Here is a 19,387-nt window from a genome sequence, read left to right on the forward strand (position 1 = left end):
CTCCAAATCCCTTTTTCCCTGTCATCAGCTTATGTTTATTTTTGTGATGATTTTTTAAAAGTGATTAACATTTAAGTAGGATTAATTTAAAACATTAACTTTCTCTAACTACTAGTCTTCTACAGAAAAAAAATCCAACTTGCATATGATATGCTCCCCAGTGATGTCTTTCTATGCAAAAAGGATACAGCCCAGAAAAAACTAGAAAGAGCTAGACAAAAATGTAACCTGAATATTTTCTCTGATGGAACTCGCAAGTTATTTGCTAAAAATCAGGAGCCAGACTTAGTGGCAAGCTTCTGAAAACTTGCACAGCTCTGATAAGAAAGGACATCTTTCATAAATATTCATTAAAAATTACCTTTTCTAGATCATGAATTTTTCAAGCAGACACAGGTTTGACCTCTACAAGGAACAAAACTCAGCCCATAGCAGAATGTGTCCATTTTCTGACAAAAAAACCCCAAAAACCAAACCAACCAAACAAAAACCCCTGGCTTTTCTTGTTGAGCATCTACTTTTTTCCACTACATGAGGCCCTGGGTCAATTAGCTTCACAATCCAAGCATTAATATTAAATTTAAATTACAGTCTTTAAGTTCCAAAGTGTTACCTTCTTATTTTCTTGAAAAATTGATTGTGAGGCAAGACAATGATTTGCATTTTAAACAATTTTCGAATCTAGCATCTCCATTCCTCACACATCTTTCAGTTCAAACAAGACAGTTGCAATTGGTAATCTTAAAGCACTTCATGGACACCTCCTGAGCTAGGAAGACTGGAATACATTTGTAAGTCTTCTCAAGCTGCTTTTCCCTGTCTGGAAGCTGAGGACTTTGCAAAGGTGTTATCACAGCAGGTAGAACATGCAGATTATTCAGTGCCATCATCACTGGGTGGCAGGAGAGGTACAAATGGGTGGCAGGATAGGTGAATTCATGTGTGTTGTGCTGAAGAGCCCCTGACTGGCTGTGATCTCTCCCTAGGGATTGTTTCACAGGGGCTTTTCAATCAACCTTTTAAAACAACCTTAATTATAAACCATCATAGCAATGTTGGCAGCTTCAGCTCTTTTGCTGTTCACGTTTACCCTAACATCTCCTTGATGCACAGATCAAAACACCATCAGCCAATGCAGGCAGAAGCAGTGGTTTTATACCCCAGCTCCACATTCAAACTGGCTCAGAAAGAGAGAACTATCCCTTGTAATGGTATTTGGACTTGGCTGGTAGGAAAAAATAGAGAAACATCATGCTTTGTGCATCTTGCTGCAGAAACATCATAATTTTTCCTTAGAATCTCTTAGGTTTAAGGTTACTCTAAAACTAAGAATAGAAAGGAGAGAATTCCTTGTATGATTTCTCCTAGTTGTAGGAACCAGAATAGGAGATGTGCTAAGCAAAATAGAACAGACACTTTCTCTTCAGATGCTCTATTTAATTCCTCCTCCCCCCCAGCGTTTATGCAGGCAAACCCTATGAACATAGATCTAAATGTAATAGAACTGAAGCTAATAGGCAAAAAATTGGGGAGCTGCAAACTTTAAATTTTGGCATGCTTTTATAAAATTCTGCTTACCACACCGTTCTCAAACACAATAATTCATTTAAGCAAAACCACATGATTTATTGCTTAAGAAGAACATAAAATCCTTCCAGTGCACAAACTTATTGGGACATGCTAGCAGAGTTTAAGCTGTGCATTCATAGAGCTTCAGCAACTAAAAAAATTATATGGGGAGAGGTTGAATTGTATCTATCTCGAGTAGCAGGGTAGGACCAGGCATATGGCTGCATCAGCACACTACAACATAGGCACAGTAATAGCTACATGCTAAAAAATGATTGAAAAATGTTCAGCATGGGAGGGGACTGTTAGAAACTTTAATTTTTCTCACTTAATTCTTTGTTTTTGCATGCATTTCTTTACTTTGTCCATGACAGGAAAACAGAAAAGCACAATCTGAATGCCAAAAGAGACTGGTTTGTTTGGTAGAGAGGAGAGAAAAGTGTCAGGGGCTTTTATTACATTTTACATGTCGCTGCTTATGTGCAGAGAGAGCGAGAGAGAGAGGAAATGAAGCAACTCAGTTGCCAGAGAATCAAGATGTGGCAAATAATATGTGCTCCCCCTTTCAAAGGCAAGGTGCACATACACATATAGGCTATTCATTGTGAACAACAGAATTGCTATTTGCCTATTTCAAATGGAATCCAAATGTGCCAAGCACAGCAAGAATACTGAGAGCAAAGAGTGCTTAATATTCTAGCCCAGCTCACTGAAAAAAGCACTGAATTGACAGAGCAGTGTTCTGTAGAGCAACATGATGTGTCTGCTTTAAATGGAGAATAATGGATTTAAGTTTAGTGCAGAACTAAAGGGCTCAATTACTATTCATGAATTCTGAAATGTTCTACTACAGAAACTCCTTTTGCATGAAATGTTCATCAGAATCAATGTGTGGAACTACAAAAAGTAAACCTTGCCCCCTCACACAATACAGTACTTACCTAGATTTGTGCATTTACAAAGGGCATTGCTGTGGCATTTATCTAAAGCCACCTAGGCTACAGAATAAACTATTTAAAATGTGCTTCAGAGGATTGTTGTAGAGAAAAGCTGCTCTACTAGTGCCATTTTTTGTTGCTTTTAGATAACTGCTTCACCTTTTGCCTACCCTAAGATGGGACCAGGGCTTCAGGAAAGCTGTTTTCATGAGGTCTCAAGGGAGCCTTTTGGGCAGCAAAATGAGAAGGCCAGTTTGCAAGCCCTTTGAAGGGTTTCTGTAACATGGCTGGATTTTTGTTAGAAACTGCATTAGCACCAGGAGCGCCAGAAATCATTTTCGTGTTCTTTCTGTAAATATTCAGAAACTCAATCCTCATTCAGAACAAAGTCAGAACCAGCACCCACATCCTGTACAGTTTATCATTTCACTGGAAATACAGGGTTTTTCCCACAATTCAAAAGCCTCATCAGCTTCTGAAAGTTTAGTCTGTAAAATTTTTATGCAATATGGGGTCTGATCAGTTGCTAAGATGCAGTCAGAATTTTCTCCTCTCTTGTGGTGCAAATACAGGCATGTATTCATGTCTCATAGAATTATTCTTGAAATCCAAGCACATGACTCTTCAGATATGGTTGCCCTTTTCAGTTTGCAGTACTCATTATAATTAGGACTAATCACAAGGAAAAGTTTTGCCCAGAATGAGAAAAAAGTAGTGCAACATGTCTTTAATATAAGATGTTGCTGGTATATCCCTTCTAATTATGTTCAAGTAATAATCTCCCTTAAAAATTCATATATCTTATTTCTTTGCAACAAAAGGCCAAATTAATCATCTCTCTGCTTGGAAAACATCTGCCATTCAATAACTATTAGCATATAAAGGATGACAATTCTTCAAACATTTGTGTATCCTGCATTATAATTGAGATTAGCACCGGATTTTTTTCTTTTTTCCCTGAGACACTATCTATTAAAAAGTGGAAAGTTTGGCGTGTTTTCTGAATGTACAGATGACTGTCAGTCCTGAAGGGCTTCCAGGGGCTTTGTGTTAACAAGCTCCTGCTGTTTGCATACTCCTTCTCTCAAAGCAGCACAGGTATAATTTTCTCATCATTGTGTGCCATCTGGAGTATGCTGCTCGAACTGCAGGTTGAAAATAAGGTCTAAGGAGTATTTTCATTGCTTGTATCTGGGAATATTGTCTATTTCAAGGCCTCTTCTTCATATAACAGCTCTGAAGTTTGGTTAGGGCTTTGACAGCATTTACAGTTCAGTAGGAACTTCATTTTGGAAATCAGGTTATTTTCCCTGTCTCCTGGTCTTTTCCTTCATGGTGAACTAGAATCCAGGAGAAATGAAAAAGAAATCTGATGCTTACCCCTGAATTTTCATGACACCTCGACCAAGCAGCACAAGCTATGAACAAAACCAGCCATGATTTCTGATTTACACTTCCAGTTCTGAAGAATTAAAGGGAAAGTGAAGTAAAAAAAAACACCTACAAGGAAACTGCAATAAACTGATGACAGTCTTCCAGGGTCACTTGAGAAAGAAACTTGAAAGATCTGTTAGCTCCCTTTTAAGTCATGTTTGGAGGAAGAAGGCCAAGAGCAGGTCTGGAAAAAACTACAGGAGCAGAGATGTCTTTACTAATTGCAAGTTCATCTGAAGAAGGAAACTTCACAGGAAAAAAAGGCTTCCGCTGCCAGGGAAATGCCACAGGGAATGAATCCCTGACTCCTTAAGCAGCCACAGCCTAAGGCCAAAGAACAGAAAAAGCAGACGTAATACACTGTCATCCCCTAAATGAGCTCTACATTTCCTTGCACTAAGAAGGAGCTCTTCTTCTTTTTCTCTATTTTTTCTTTTACACATAACAATCTATGAGTGTCTTAATTTGGTTCAAAACCACGTACTTCCAAAGGTGAAACTGCAGTGCATCTGCATTGCTGGCACACCAGAGAGGGTTGGGCTGGATCTGGGTATCTATGGGAGTTGGATGCAAGATCCTTTTTCCTAAGGGGCTCATTGACCCATGGTGTGGGGGCCAAGCTTAGAAATGTTGGGAGGATGTCTTTGTAGATGAAATTCCTCCAGACTGTGTGGCAAAGAGGCTCAACTAAAATTTTAATGTTTAGAGAAGCTGAATTTCAAAACCTCGAAACACGTTCACAGCAGGGAGTCAGACAAAAGGTAGAAAGTCAGTTTGGTATGACTTAGCTCCTTCAGCAGCTAAGAAAATATGATTTAGAGGAGGCAGCTTTGCTCTCCACATTGCAGTACTGAATAAGGACTGCTGAGCTACCTTGAATTCTTTAATGCATCTTGGTTAAATAGTGACAAAGACTAGACTCAGACAATTTATTTTATGCAATCTAGTGTCACTGGGCTACAGTTGAGATTACTTTAGGTAGCAAAATTTATCAGGGTTCATCCAATTGAAACAGTATAGATTAACTCTGTTGCCATGGAAACATATGATTTTGGCATAGCAAACACAAGAACAGTACATCTAGCCTGGTATTTCACTTCTACTAAGGACTATCATCTGATTATTCAAGGGATGATTGTAATAAAACACATATCTCATGCACCTCTTCATAAATTGGAGACCATTAAAAGAGAGCATTCATGGAGTTACCAAAAAGTAGTGCAAAATTACTTCATATTATTCCTATATAAGAATAATCATTAAAATCCACATTCAACATATAATTTTCACTTACAATAACAAAAAAACCAATAGAACACCTAAGCTAAACAGAAAGAAAAGAGCAAAAAAAGTTCCCTATATCAAATCCACAGATAATATCCCAACACAAGACAAAAAGACAAATTACACAAAATCCACCCCTCAGCCCTTCACTGCAACTACAACACAAATTTCCAACTATCATTCTACTTTAAAAAATTATTTAATACTTGTTTTGCCCATTATTTCCAATATAGTTTTTTAACCATCTACTTTTTAGACACACTCAAGATATATCAAAAATATGAACTGAAGTCTGATGAATTTTAAATTTAGAAATAAGGTGATGCTAGACAAATTTTAGAGCAGACCTGCCAGAACTCACATATGTTTCTTTAGAACCATGTTCTGCCTTCACACTTTTATCTATCTCACAGCTGTCTGCCATCTAGGTGTGCAGCATCCTTCAATTCAGTGAGGCACCTTTTAATCTGGGTCAAACTAAGTTCTTCAGGACCATTCTTTTGCCATTATCCCCAAGTGTGCTACCCACTGGCATCGGACCTCTTAAATCCAGGCATTTTACACAGATAGCATACATTTCAGGATTTGATAAAACCCAATGAACCCACCAGACACAGCTACTGTATACCAACGACAGGATAAAAGTAATTACTTTGATACAGGAAAGCGTTTCGCCAAAAATAAGAAAGCACTGCTTAAAAAACAAACAAGCAAAGCAGACACCTACAAAGTGGATCACATCACTATTTAGCTATTGAAAATGTGAAAAGTTAAATGATTTTTACTTACAGAATGTTACGTCCTTGCAGACAGTTCAGTAGTTGGCAACAGTCATTGCTTTAGAGTTTTCTTTTCATTCTGCTTAGGACAGAAAAGATCTGTTACACATAGGCAAAAACAAATGCATTTTTCCAAGAGTTTTACTGTTTTGCACCTTATTCCCCGTGGCACCTTTGGGTCCCCAGTGTGGCCATGTTCCAGCCTGACAGCTTCTTAAATCAGTCTCACTGGCAAAGGGACAACTGACAGGTAAAACATGGTGGCTGTAGGAAACAGATCACATAGGGGACAGTTAGCAAGGGTTTGAACAGGTGATCTCCAGAATTTCCCTCTCAACCTGAATCTTCCTGCTTTTCTTCCAATGACTTTCCCTGGCAGAACAACTCCACTAGTCACACGCAGATGCATCAGCTCTACCCAGGCACCTCTGAACCTAATCTGTTCCAGAAAATGTCCTGGCTCTGCCTAAATATGGAGATGTCCCTGATGGTGCTGCTGGTAGAGTCATCCAAAATAATAAAGAGGGATTTTTGAAGGGGATTCTACTTCATTCTACTGTTTCTGTTAGACTCAGGACATGTTATCATCAAAACTGCCGTTAACTTCATTAGACTTAAAAGATGCTTTTGTTAAACTTATCCATTTTTGCCACTCGTTTTCTCACTAGGCACTCACACACTTTCCCACCACAACCCGTGAATCTGATTATTTAACATCTTATGCAATTATGTTTGCTTTTTAACAGACATAGAGCACATGTGACTGCCAGCTTCATGCTCTCTTGGTGTCACTTACCGCAGTCACAGAAAGTCCTATTTGTCAATTTTCTAAGAGGCCTTTACATGTAGGAACAAAATTATTTCTCTCCTCACAGTTTTCCAACCCTTTATCCACAGACAGTGAGCAAGGAACTGAAAAGCTGTCCGGACTCAGTGCTGGGCGTCTGGTTCTAGGTAGTACTGCTTGAGCAGGATGGGTTGGACCAGATGATCTTCAGAGGTTACATCCAACCTCAACCAGTCTCTAATTCTGTGAGTTTGGAGCCATGACATCTCACATCTTCGTGCCATAGGACTTTCAGGCTCTTCAGGGTTTGAGATATGCTGGTTTCCACTCTCAGGAAAGGTGAAAGCACTGAACAATGTAGCTTAGCAATATACTCAGGGCTCTGAAAGTTAGAACACTCAGAAACATAAATTACTGCAGTCTAAATACATTCCAGCTCATAACCAGAGCTAAAATGCTATTACTTCAGTCAACACACAAAAAAAAGTTTGCATTTTCCAGGAGAAATTGCTTCTAAAGAGTTATATTTGTTAAAGTCACTTCAAGCATTCCCTGGCAATCATAAAAAAAGAATACAAGTGACACATCTCTGGGTTTTGTCCATAAGACTCCCTATTGATCTCAGTTAATCTTTAGATGTTACCCTTTTTTTGAGCTCACAAACTTAACAATGATATCTGCATTACTGTGCTGTGGTAATGCACTCAAATCCCTGTAATGTCTTAAAGTTTTTTAAAAAATATTGCACCTTGTTATGGCAAGAGCCAATTACCATACTGAACAGTCTATTTTGGAAACGTTTGGGTTGATTTTTTAATTCAGTCAAGCATAAATATAGCTGATGGATGTACGCAAGAATTACTGTAAATTAAATTTTTTGCTTTTTTTCCAACCTTTCTGGAAGGAAATATTTTGTGCAATAATTCTATCATTTCATTTTACAAGAAACATCTGGGGAAATTACTTTTAATCTATGTGAAACTATACACCTAGTGTTGTGAAAATGGGAAAAAAAATCTATAGTTCTTTATTTCCAAAGAAACCACTTTTGTTACTGACATGTTTCACAGCACGACTGACAAAACTCAGGAAAAGGGGATATAATGGCAGATATTCTCAGCCCATTTACAAGCAAACACATATACATCCAACCTTGCAAGAAAGCACGTTTACCCTTTCAAAGTCTCATTTTAGACAATAATACTTGCACTCTTTCTTCATATTAAAGAAAAGCAGCAAAAAAAACATGCTTAATAAATTCAACACTTGTGGAATATACGTGCCTAAGATTTGAACTCCTTCATGTGTCCTTCCCCATGAAGTCTTGGATATGCAGCTCTGATTTACCTGTTGAGGTGAGGAAAAAAGTATTCATACAAATATATGTGGCTTCTAATGCTGGTCCTGCAGCAGCTATAGTATAAAATGCCTTAGTCCTACATCACAAGCTCCATCTCTGGTGGGTTTTTTTTAACAATATCCTTACATCTTCACCAGGAAGTAGAGGGGGAAGAAGCACACAATGAATTTTTTTTTTTAGGATGAGAATACATTCAAGCTGAGTCCTGGTGCTTCTGGACCTCTTCCCACAATGACATCTTCTCAATGGAGAAAACATTAGAAATTTTTTTTGGACTAAAATCAGGATTCCATAGGATTTATTAGGAGGTGTTTATGGCTTTCTACTCTTTTGGTTTCCTACAGCAGTATCCCAAATGATTTGGGATTGAATTGAACTGAATTGTTGAATGACAAAAATTTTATTATTGGATGACCAAAATGAAGCTAAATCTGGAACACCAGTGTGTTTTTTTAGAATTTTTGATGGAAATATAAATTTAAGGCCATTTTGCAGGTTCTCTCATTTATTTCAGACAGCATTTCTCTCAAAGGGAGCTCGTTAGAGCAGTGCTTCCTGCTCTGGCCCCAGGTCCCTGAGGAGCTCATCAGCTCAGGTCCTTCAGGGATTAATGGGAGACTTTTACTTAACTGTGAAACTGAGCCACCATTTATGAGCAGAGGTCCTGGCAGGAGAGAAGAGGTCGTTTCCAGGGAGGTTTAAAGTGAAAAGAAGAAAACCAATATTTAGTTTTAAAAATACCTCTGTTCAGAGAAGAGAAGAAACATTCAGACAATGGGACATTTTTAAATTGTTTACTGTGTGTGTTACAGTGTCAGGCAGCAAGCACAGTGTTTTCTATGCCATACATGAAGCAGAAGGCATTTTTCCCAATGGAAAATAATGCCAACAAGTGACAAATTATAGCATGCTCCAGAAAGTGCAATTATTTTAAAGAAAAGAAGAAATTTGTAAGAACAATTTCAAATAAATGCCAAAAAGCATGTAAATTATCAGCTCCAGTTTCAAACATTACTCCTCTGAGTGAGTTATTTTAACTTTTCATTGAGCTCTCTCACAAGTTTACTTCACATGGTTTGTATTTACCTGAGCTGGTTTGCAGAATCACACTGTAAGCAGCTATTCAGCCTGGAGGCAGAGGGGAGTACCTGCAGTCAGAACCGGGTGTTCACAGGCTGACCAGCTCTCACCTGGTTGCATGAATTCTGGAAAGTGCAAAATGATTCACGGCTCCCATATTTGGAAAATCAATTTCTGTTACCAATTCCATATCCTCCTGAAATTTAAATATCCATTGTTAAATGCCTAGCTTGCCCCCATATTCTTTGGAGAATTTGCCCAGGCTTGTTCTCAGATTATGGCAGTATACCTGAAACCTGTGATACAGACATGAAAAGGCAGAGCCTTTATTAAAAAAAAACTAATTTATTTTTGAGATCTTGGCATAAATTAGTGCTTGCAGGGAAGAGAGGATCAAAGATCCTTGCAATGACACCTTCAGGAAGGTCAGGCAAGACCCCCTGAATTGCTGCTCTGCTTGGCTCCAATAATCCAGCTGGCACACTGTTTTAAAGTGACCTCTCTGGCACATGCAGGATTCATTGCAACTGGTTAATTTAAACTCCATTAAAAACACCTCCTAAGTATCTTACATACAAAAGACTGTTCTCCATGACCTTTCCTGCCTCGGCAGGAACAGTTTCTATTGACTATTTACAAGTGTCTTATCTCTGTAAATTTAATCAGTTTTGCAGCAGAAACCCCCTGGGGCAGTGTGGGAAGTAAGGTTCAGATTCTCCACCACAGATGTTGATCACCACATTTAAGGACACAAATCAGTCTATGCAGAACAAATCCAAAGAATTTTTGTTATTTGTTTGCATTTTGTTTTCAGAAATCTTCACTGGATTTATGTATTTAAAATATTTATCGAAACATCATCAGAATACAGCTGTTTAAAAGCACCTGTACCTGAGAAAACAAAAATGCAGCAGTTACCCACAGAGCACAAGAGAAATTTTCTCCCAATGCCAGCTTCATTTTATACTGCTTTCTATTTTCTCATCTTTCAGGAACTTCTATCCTCTTTGTCACTGAAGAAAAACATGAGGTCCATAAAATAAATCCCCTGTAAATTAGCAGCAATGTTAATATTTAACAATAGCCACAAATTCCTAGTTGAAGAGTTTTCTTCTTATCTTCTCTATCAGTAAAATTTTAGTTAAAACAAAAGATAAACAAGAAAAAAAAAACAAAACCAAAATCACCCATAAAACCCACTGAAACAAATCCAAAATGAGAAAGAATAGGGGGAAAATTGCTGTAATATAAACAACAAACACACCTGAGTAAAGATCCCTAAAATACCAAAGGGTCACAGAATTCTCATCCCATTTTCAAAAGACACAAAACAGAAGCAGTAAGGACTCAGTTAATTTAGGGAAGCATACTTTTTACAGGGGCATGTAGTGATAGAACAAGCGATTCAAACTGAAAGAGAATAGGTTTAGATTTTTTTTAGATTTAAGTTTTTTGCCTTTTTTTTTTTTTTTTTACAGCGCACTGCTTCTATTTTTCCAATAGCAGAAAATGAGGAAGGAAATAGACAGGAAAGGTTTTTCTTTACCTCGGCAATCAAACCGCACAGTTGCCGAACAAATCCGTATTTTCAACTCCTATGAAAACTGCCAGTATATCATGGTTAACTCGACTGTACAGATAATTGGCCTTGGGAGACTGGGAAGGCTGTTTGGAGAAGGCTGCTGCTCTCACTGATGGATTTTAGCAACACGACAGAGACAAGCTTCTGCACCTTTCACAACTTTTTGGTCATCTGTGTGTTAAGTATTGCAATAATTGCCTCTTTGTTTTGCCCGTTCTAAATTTGTGTGTGCTGCTATTTTGAGACAAAAAGAACAGCTGATTCCTGTGGTCTTCCTGGTGGAAAGAAACCACTGAGCCTCCTGCAAGGGCTGAAAGAAGGGAGCAAATGCAGGGACAAGGAGAATGGTGTTGAAATTTAGAAAATATTGGGAGAACATGATGCAAAAACGCTGCTGTTAAATGATGTCCTAGAGGGAGCTGTGTAGGGTTTGCTACAATTAAAAATTGGCTAAAATCCAGCCTGGAAACACAGACCTTTCCACAAGGACACTGAGGTTGGGGAAAAAGTTGGATATAAAGCCTTTACCCTCCTTTCCTGCCTAGCCTGGATTGTCTGGTTTTCTCTCTTTAAAAAGTCAAACCAACCAGTTTATCATGTAAAACCCCATGAATTTTCTTTAACATAAAAATCTTTTTCATCTTCCTTGGGAAGCTCACACAGAAAAAAAAGAAAAAAAAAAGAAAAAAAATAAGAAAAAAAAAAGAGGTCTACACAGGTCTGCCTGCTGGTTTGGGGCCCCATCATGGTTATCTATCTTCCTGTATTACCAGGCACACAGCAGCTGTCAGTGGTGACCCTCTGTCCCTACAGGCCCTGAAGGGTACATCTGGTGCAAGAAAGGACCAGAAGAACAAATCTAAAAACAGAACAAAAGAGAAAGATGAGGAGGGAAGGGAATATGGATCTGGGCAATCTAGGAAGTGCAGTAGGCAACTGGGAGAAATTCATGTAGGAGCTTTGTCTACTTATGAAATCAGGTAGAGATACACTAAAGAAAACTTTTTTCTCCTAACATAACCTTTCAGATGCTCAAAAGTTGTTTATCAGTCTATACATGGATCAAAGAAGTGAAAACCAATTACCAGTTTAGTCCATAAAAAATTGAAAACATAGCTCTCTAAAAGAATTATTTTAGAAAGTGAAGAATTTCATCTGAGAACTCCAGAAGAGGAAGAAAAGTGCGTAGGAAACTTGTGAGAATTTTTCAACAAATCTGAAATTCAGTCAAGGTCCTGTTGAATTAGAGAGTTTATGAAAACATAAGCTGAGGTCAAACAGTAATGGTATTAGAAATCAAGATCTGAGAAAAAGAGTGCTTTGATATCTCAATTAATGTTGATAAATTATTAAGGAATTAATTAATAAAAGAAAGTAGCCTCATAAGAAATAGAATGAAAACAATTGGACATAAAATGATAACCCTGGCTATTAAACATCAGGGCTTTTAGAAGAGGAAAAGGAAAATAGAGATGAAATCTAAAGAGAGAAATCTGCAAAATGCTACTGGAATGAGTTGACATAAGATGGAATGAAAGGTTACTCAAAATCTTGACAAGGAAATAAACCTGGAGCAGTAGTCTATGCTTGGATGGAGTCATTATACTTGAAATAAAAACATTTTGCAGAAGTCTGCAGTCAAATAACTGAAACTACCTGAAGAGAAACAAAAATGAATCATATGCACAGTGAACAAAACCAAAATTACTCTATGGGAACTGCTCAAGAGAAATCAACATTCAGAGGTTGTACTTACATCCTTATATATGAAAAATCTTTGTGACTTAGAGTTTACTCTGATACTTAAGTTAATATGATAACTGTAGTTCCTTAAATAAATGGTTTAGATAAAAAACAAGATCTTGCATAACATCCCTGTTGGAGCTTACACCTTGGCTGGGATGAGAACAGACCATGGGCTACAACTTAATTATGGAAGTAAAACTTGTGTTAATTCACGCGGTTTTAAGTGCATCTTAAAACTCAAGATTAATTACATATATTTCACAAGCCTATAAAAGCTTATGTAGGGAAAATCACAGAACCATAGAATGGTCTGGATTAGAAGGGACCTTAAGGTCTAGTTCCTGCTATGGTCAGGGACACCTTCCACTATCCCAAGTTGCTCAGAGTCCCATCCAGCCTGGCCTTGAGCACTTCCAGGGATGGGACACCCACAGCTTCTCTGGGAAACCTGTGCCAGTGCCTCACCAGCCTCACAGTAAAGAATTTCTTCCTAATATCTAACCTAAACCTACTCTCTTTCTCTTTGAAGCCATTCCCCTTGTCCTGTTGCTACCCATTCCTGCAAATTATCTCTCTCCACCTTTCTTGTGGGCTCCCTTCAGGCACCATTAGGTCACCCCAAAGCTTTCTTTTTTGCAGGCTGAACAATTCTAATTCTTCCAGCCTTTCCTCCCAGCAGAGCTGCTCCATCCCTCTGATCACCTAGGTTCCTCCTCTGGCCTGGCTCCAGCAGCTCCCTGTCCTTGCTGTGCTGGGAGCCCAGAGCTGATGCAGCACTGCAGGTGGGGTCTCAGCAGAGCAGGGCAGAGGGGCAGAATCTCCTCCCTGCCCTGCTGCCCACAGGGCTTTGGACAGGTTTGGCTTTCTGGGCTGCAAGAGCACACTGACAGCTCATGTCCAGGCTCTCACCCACCAGCAGCCCCAAGTCCTTCTGCCAGGGCTGCTCTGGATCTGTTCATCCCCAGCCTGGGTTAGTCCTGGGGGTTGCCCCAACCCAGGTGCAGCCCCTTGGGCTTGGTCTGTTAAACCTCATGAGATTCCCAAGGGCCACTTGCTGAGCTTGTCCAGGTCCCTCTGCATGGCATCCTGTCCTTCAGGTGTGTCAACAACAAATTAATGAGGTTGCTCTTGATCCCTCCATCTAGGTCATTAATGAAGATTTTAAATAACACTGGTCCCAGTGTGGAGCCCTGGGTGACACCACTTTTCATGGAGAAAGCATTATTGATAGTTGGCCACCTGAGGTAATTTTTGCAGAAACAAGCAAGTATGCATATGTTATTCAGAACAGCTAAAGTTTAAATGGCAGGAAAGTGTAAATCTTTTCACTTTGCTCCTGACTTCTGCACAGAAAAGAGAAACCACTCTCAGTTTCTTCCAGAAAAGGAGACAGAAAAAGAAATGAACATTGAGAATTTAAGGTCTGACACAGAGAAGACAGGAGAGGAGATGCTGCAAGCAACAACCAGGAGAGAGCTAAACCCCCTGAGGTACCTTGGATGCTGCAGGGCAGGGTGAGCTCGCAGGCTGCCTGTGATGCCTTGACACGAGGTTCAGAGCTGCAGTCCCAGCTCGCCTTTCTCTCCTGCTTGCTGCCTTGAGACACATCTCCCGTGTGCCCAGCAGCATCCTCTGAAGGTCAGGCAGTCCCACACTGCCTCCCTCCTCCTCCTGCTCCTCACTGCTCCTGTGCCTTGCCTCGTGTGTGGGTTTTCTCCAGGGATGCAGGTCAGCACAGTCATCTGGCAGAAAACCTGCTGCTCTAGCAGGTTTGTTTTCCACCACTGAGCCAGCTGAGCAATCCCAGCTTGCAAATGTTCCCTTACGGTTTAGTTAACCTAATTCGCTCATTAATGACCCCTCTTTTCAGTTCTGACAAAAGACATCCTGGTAATATCCCATGTACAGCTGGAATAACTATAGTGAGATCCACATTTAGAGTGGAGATAAAGAGTGTCCTGCCCAGAAAGGAGTGAGGGGTTAGGAGATGGAAACAAAAATTTAAAATCACCAAATGAACCAAGAATCACAAATCTCTTGAACAAATTGTCAATTGTGCCAACCAACTAGAATGTCAAAATTCCAGTGTCAGTTATTTTTTAAAGGGCTCTGCACTGCCCTAAATTTTTTCCTCAATGGAATCTCACCTTGGGATATTTCATGGACAAAACTTACCCTGGCAGAAGAAAATGCGCAAGAATGTTGGTGCAATATATAAGTGACATGTATAATGTGGAGAAGGTGAGAATGAGCAAATCAATTCGCTGCATATTGGAAACTGGTTTTTCCAAGGGCTGGTCACCTAAGCAACCTAATTATGCTGTGCATGCAATCTGCTTCCATTGAACATTCAATATTGATCATTTTTTGTGACCGCTATATGCAGAGACATAGACCACTTCTGGTGTCTGGACAAGTGCCACGTCTTCCTAAAAGAAATGAGGTTTTCTATTATTCTATGCAAGAAAATAAGAAGAATTGTAACTCAGACTCTCTGATTTACCATTGTGATCTTGCATACTCTTCCCTATGACTATGTACAGAATAATTACAACCCTTTTTTTTCTTTCCTGGTAGGAAAAATGCAATTTGGCTGAAGCTAAATGTTTTGTGAAAATGAATAAATGTCAATTAAATATTTGCTAGGGTGAATTCTCACACACAGAAGTCTTGGATAGACAGCTAGGAAAAGATGGGTTGTGGAAAGGATCTCTCAGATCCAAAATAACAATTGCTTGAATCAAAATGGGCAAAAATTAATAAAACCTCTCTGCTCCAAATGAGACAAAGCATAGAATCTAGTTCAGCCATCCTCACTCCATGCTTTAAATACTCAGTACCAGACTCTTTGAAGTCTTTCTTCCTCTGTGAAAACCTAGTCTCACATTCATTTTATTGCAAAATGAAATAGGCTTCAAACCTTCGATGTTTCATAAAATTGATTTACTTTTCCACTTTAATTATAACAGTGCCTTACTTAGATAGTTGGCCAGCTTTTTGTCACCACACAAGCAATGTCTTGTTTGAGAAAATCCTTCCTACTCTATGCTAATTGGAAAGATGTAGCCCACTCTAAATATCACTCAAGTAACACAGCAAAAGAAATAGGTGCAATGCACAGCTACATTTCTGCTTGTAGGTGCTCCCCTGATATTTCGTTTATTTGAAGAAATGACCATTCCAAGAATCATGATGGTCTCCTTAGATAAACAAAAGAGGCCTTGGAAGAATAGATAGAATAATGAATCTGTCAAGTGGGACAGGTATCTTTACTAGTGAGCTAACATTATATATATATACGGAATGCAAAGGTTCATTCAATGTTTCTGAAACTCTGTTGTTTAAACATAGCCATGAGGTCAGATAAAAATTTGAAATCTTGGTGGTAAGATCTGGGTAAAGCATCTTATTGTCTCAAACTAGGAACTACAACCCAGAAATGTAGCTGATAACTTCCTTCAACTCTTGTTCTGTATATGCTTACAGAGTCTACTTCTTAACATAATTATCATGTTAAAAGAAAAGAATCTAAATCAATGTTTTTCTTAACTTAGGTTTTTTTAAATGATTATCCAAAAAGTAACTTTTTGGTTGACTTTTATTTTTTTTCAGAAAACTGCTGCCTATTATTACCCTAATAGCTGTAAGGTTCATGCTATTAAAAGGACCTCCTGAAAAGTTCAAATGTTTATTACAATAATTTTTGTAATAGTATATCTTAAAAAGAAAGGAAAAAAAACCATAAATATATGCTCTCACTTCTTTTTGAAGGTCATAACTAACACTGTTAAGCAGATGTTCTAGTCTAACATGAATGCTGGGGCGGGAGGCTGAGAAAAAAAGGGAAAGAACCATCTACAAGAATGCTAATTAAAATGTGACAACAATTGATCGCGCCCTTTCACTGGGGCCACTTTAACAAATTTTTGCATTTGACCTTCACTGCTAAGCCACACGAACTATGAATTCATAGCATAACTAATTAATGATTGATCGTGCCGTGTTTGCAACAGCAAGACCCAGGTGGCTGCAAACACCAAGGCTGGAGCTGTGTGTGCAGTTCCTGGTGGTGCCAGCTCAGTGTGCTACAGCCCCAGCAATCGGGGCAGCCTGTGCTGCAAGAAATATTGCATCATCAGGCACCTGCACGGTGCCAAAATAATGTCACACACTCAGGTGTGTGTGGAGGGGTGCTCACACAGCTCCTCACAGGGTGGCACTGCTTGCTCTCTCTTGGCGGGGAGAGAGAAGAGAAAGAAAGGAGAAAGAAAAGAAAAAAAGTGATTGGAGAGAGTTATAAATAGCCCTGCAGAGCTGCTCTCATGGGAGGCTGGGGTGGGAGCGTGGCCCTGTGAGATGTGGGCAGCACTGGCTCTTGCAGCTACCCCTTCCATTGCTGACCCACGGCAGGCACACCCTGATCCCTAAGGCAGGGCAGGCAGTTCATCCCCTTTCCTCAACAGGCTGCCCATCTGCACCCTCCCCTTTCATGTAAAACCCTGTGTTTTAGGAAAATATGCAACCTACATGCAAGCAACTTGTGCTCAAGGCGTTCCCACCATGGCCTGGGATGCTGGGTTCTTTTCTCTGCAGCACACTAGAGTTCTGGAGTGATGTTTCCTGTGTCTGGATGCTGATCTGCTCTGATGAGATGTAACAGCCATCGGGTGAGGCATGTGCTGCCTTGTGATTGAAGGAGTAGAAATGTTGGCACAGGTTACAGGTGTAACATGTCTGGGGAAACAGGTTGGGAGAGTCATCTACCAATTACAAGTAAAGCATCATATTTCATTCATACTTAGTCAAACCTAATCTAAGCCCTTGAACTTGAACATTCTGTCGCAGATAGGCCAAGGGAAGGTATCCATAGAATACAAAACCAAAGCAATTGCCCAGTAATACCTACCCAAAATGTGGGCATGGAATTGGGATTATTCAGCCAGGAAAACAGGGGGCTGAAGGGTGACTTAATTGGGGCCCTACAGTACCTGAAGTGAGGCTACAAGAAAGATAGACAGGGACTTTCTACAAGGGCCTGTAGTGACAGGACAAGGGGGAATGGAGTCAAACTAAGAGAAAGTAGGCATAAATTAGATATTAGAATGAAATTCTTTACTGCAAGGCACTGGCACAGGTTGCTCTGAGAAGTCATGAATGCTCCATCCCTGGAAGTGTTCAAGGACAGTTAGATGAGGCTCTGAGCCACCTGGCCTAGTGAAAATTTTCCCTACCCATGGCATGGGAGTTGGAATGAGTTGGTCATTAAGTGCTTTCCAACTCAGGTCATTTTATGATTCTCTGTTTGGAGATTGGGTTATAACTGTGGTCTTGCTCTCTTTGTTTGGAACCACATATCTATTGACTTAATTCTAAGTTCCCACGTTGTCAAACCAAACAAGATGTCAAGAAATCAATTTTTACTCACCTTCTCCCAGACATTCACCAGTCTGCAGGTTTTTTCCATGTTCATTGGCTCTTTCACTTTATGTTTCCAAGAAAGAAGAAAAGTTGCTCATTCACACCACCTGTTGGAGTTCCACAAATAATCAGGAGTCAAAATATGAACTTTAATAGCAACAGCCTAATGAGCTCCATATCTCCCCAAAGTGGGTCACAGCTCCTCAAAGCTTTCCTGAAAGGATCCTAAGCTTTAGCCAAGATAAGTCACACACATACAGTGACAAGAAGTAGACTGAGTGCAAGTTGCCCAATTTTCAGGAAAATATACCTCCATAAAACAGTGGTTGAGCAGTACAATAGTGTCTTTGGAGAGATAAATTATCTAAGCAATCTAAATAACCATATCTATTTGGAAAAATTAGGAAACTTGAAAAACCAGAATGGAAATTAATCAAAATCAACATCTTGACAATTATTAAGAGATAATTAATTGGTTTTTCCTGTCATGTGCATGTCAACAAAAATGACTGAAGAAATCAAAATATTGCTATAGACTGCTTGGTTTGCCTGATGTTGTGGAAGTAGTAAGCAGGTAGTTAAATGTGTTTCTCAAAGATGTGTAGACTTCCAGCTTTTTATGTTATCAGTAAGATTTAAGCATCTAAATGTGTTTATAGATCTGCTTATTAATGGGTATTTTATATATTAAAAAAAAAAACCTCTCAAGTACTATTCAGAGATCTTAGAGGCTGCCTCACCTGCTTCTTAGCAATGCTTTCTCTTTCTCCTATAAACAGAAACATACTTTCTCCTATAAACAGAAAGATACTCTGATCTTATGCAATAGCTCATTTTACCTTTGCAATGTAAAAAGCTTCTGCTTAACAGTTACAAAGCCATCAAGAAATCTAAAATGACTGGCAAAGATATCAATGTTTTTTTCCATCTTGAGTGGGTCATAACAGGGCAGCAAAATGGCATGGTAATGGAAATTAAATGTCAGCCAGAACATTTATGGTGGCATCATTACTTACCTTGAGTAGGAGTTAGAAAAGCACATGCTGCCTTTACTCAAGTTATTAACCACAGCATGCTAATTTATACAAACTAAGAAACTCACCCCAGGAATTATACTTTCCGTAACCAGACAGATCATCAGTTCAGGACCTTCCTTCCTTGCTAGCTCTAGTTTAGGCCATGTATATCAAGAGATTCCAAACCATATCTCTAGGATGCCAAAGCAGTAGAATTGCAGTCACACAGAGCTTGGTAGGGTGAGTTTGCACCAGTCCAACTCCATTCAAATGCTGCTCCAGAACAAGCACAGACTGCATTGCAACACTAGATTATGATTTCATGAAATACCAGGTTCACCAAACTGTAATACTAAAAATCCTTGAAGAGTTGATAATAAAATATTGGAATATT

The 19,387-nt window shown here is 39.3% G+C and overlaps 1 long non-coding RNA gene across 1 annotated transcript in view; it reads right to left on the reverse strand.

The window, feature by feature from the left end:
- LOC146445501 (uncharacterized) overlaps nucleotides 1-18,383 on the reverse strand; it is a 33,401-nt gene extending 15,018 nt beyond the window's left edge. Inside the window, exons 1-7 of the long non-coding RNA XR_014855199.1 lie at nucleotides 17,985-18,383; nucleotides 17,087-17,293; nucleotides 10,778-11,123; nucleotides 10,154-10,279; nucleotides 9,238-9,356; nucleotides 6,801-7,173; nucleotides 6,015-6,083 (exon numbers count right to left, since the gene is read on the reverse strand). This is a non-coding gene — a long non-coding RNA (uncharacterized LOC146445501). The remainder of the gene's footprint in view (nucleotides 1-6,014; nucleotides 6,084-6,800; nucleotides 7,174-9,237; nucleotides 9,357-10,153; nucleotides 10,280-10,777; nucleotides 11,124-17,086; nucleotides 17,294-17,984) is intronic.
- Nucleotides 18,384-19,387: the final 1,004 nt, after the last annotated feature.

This window comes from Lichenostomus cassidix, chromosome 1, assembly GCF_008360975.1.
Source record: "Lichenostomus cassidix isolate B80296 chromosome 1, HeHo_3.0, whole genome shotgun sequence".
Lineage (NCBI taxonomy): Eukaryota > Metazoa > Chordata > Aves > Passeriformes > Meliphagidae > Lichenostomus > Lichenostomus cassidix.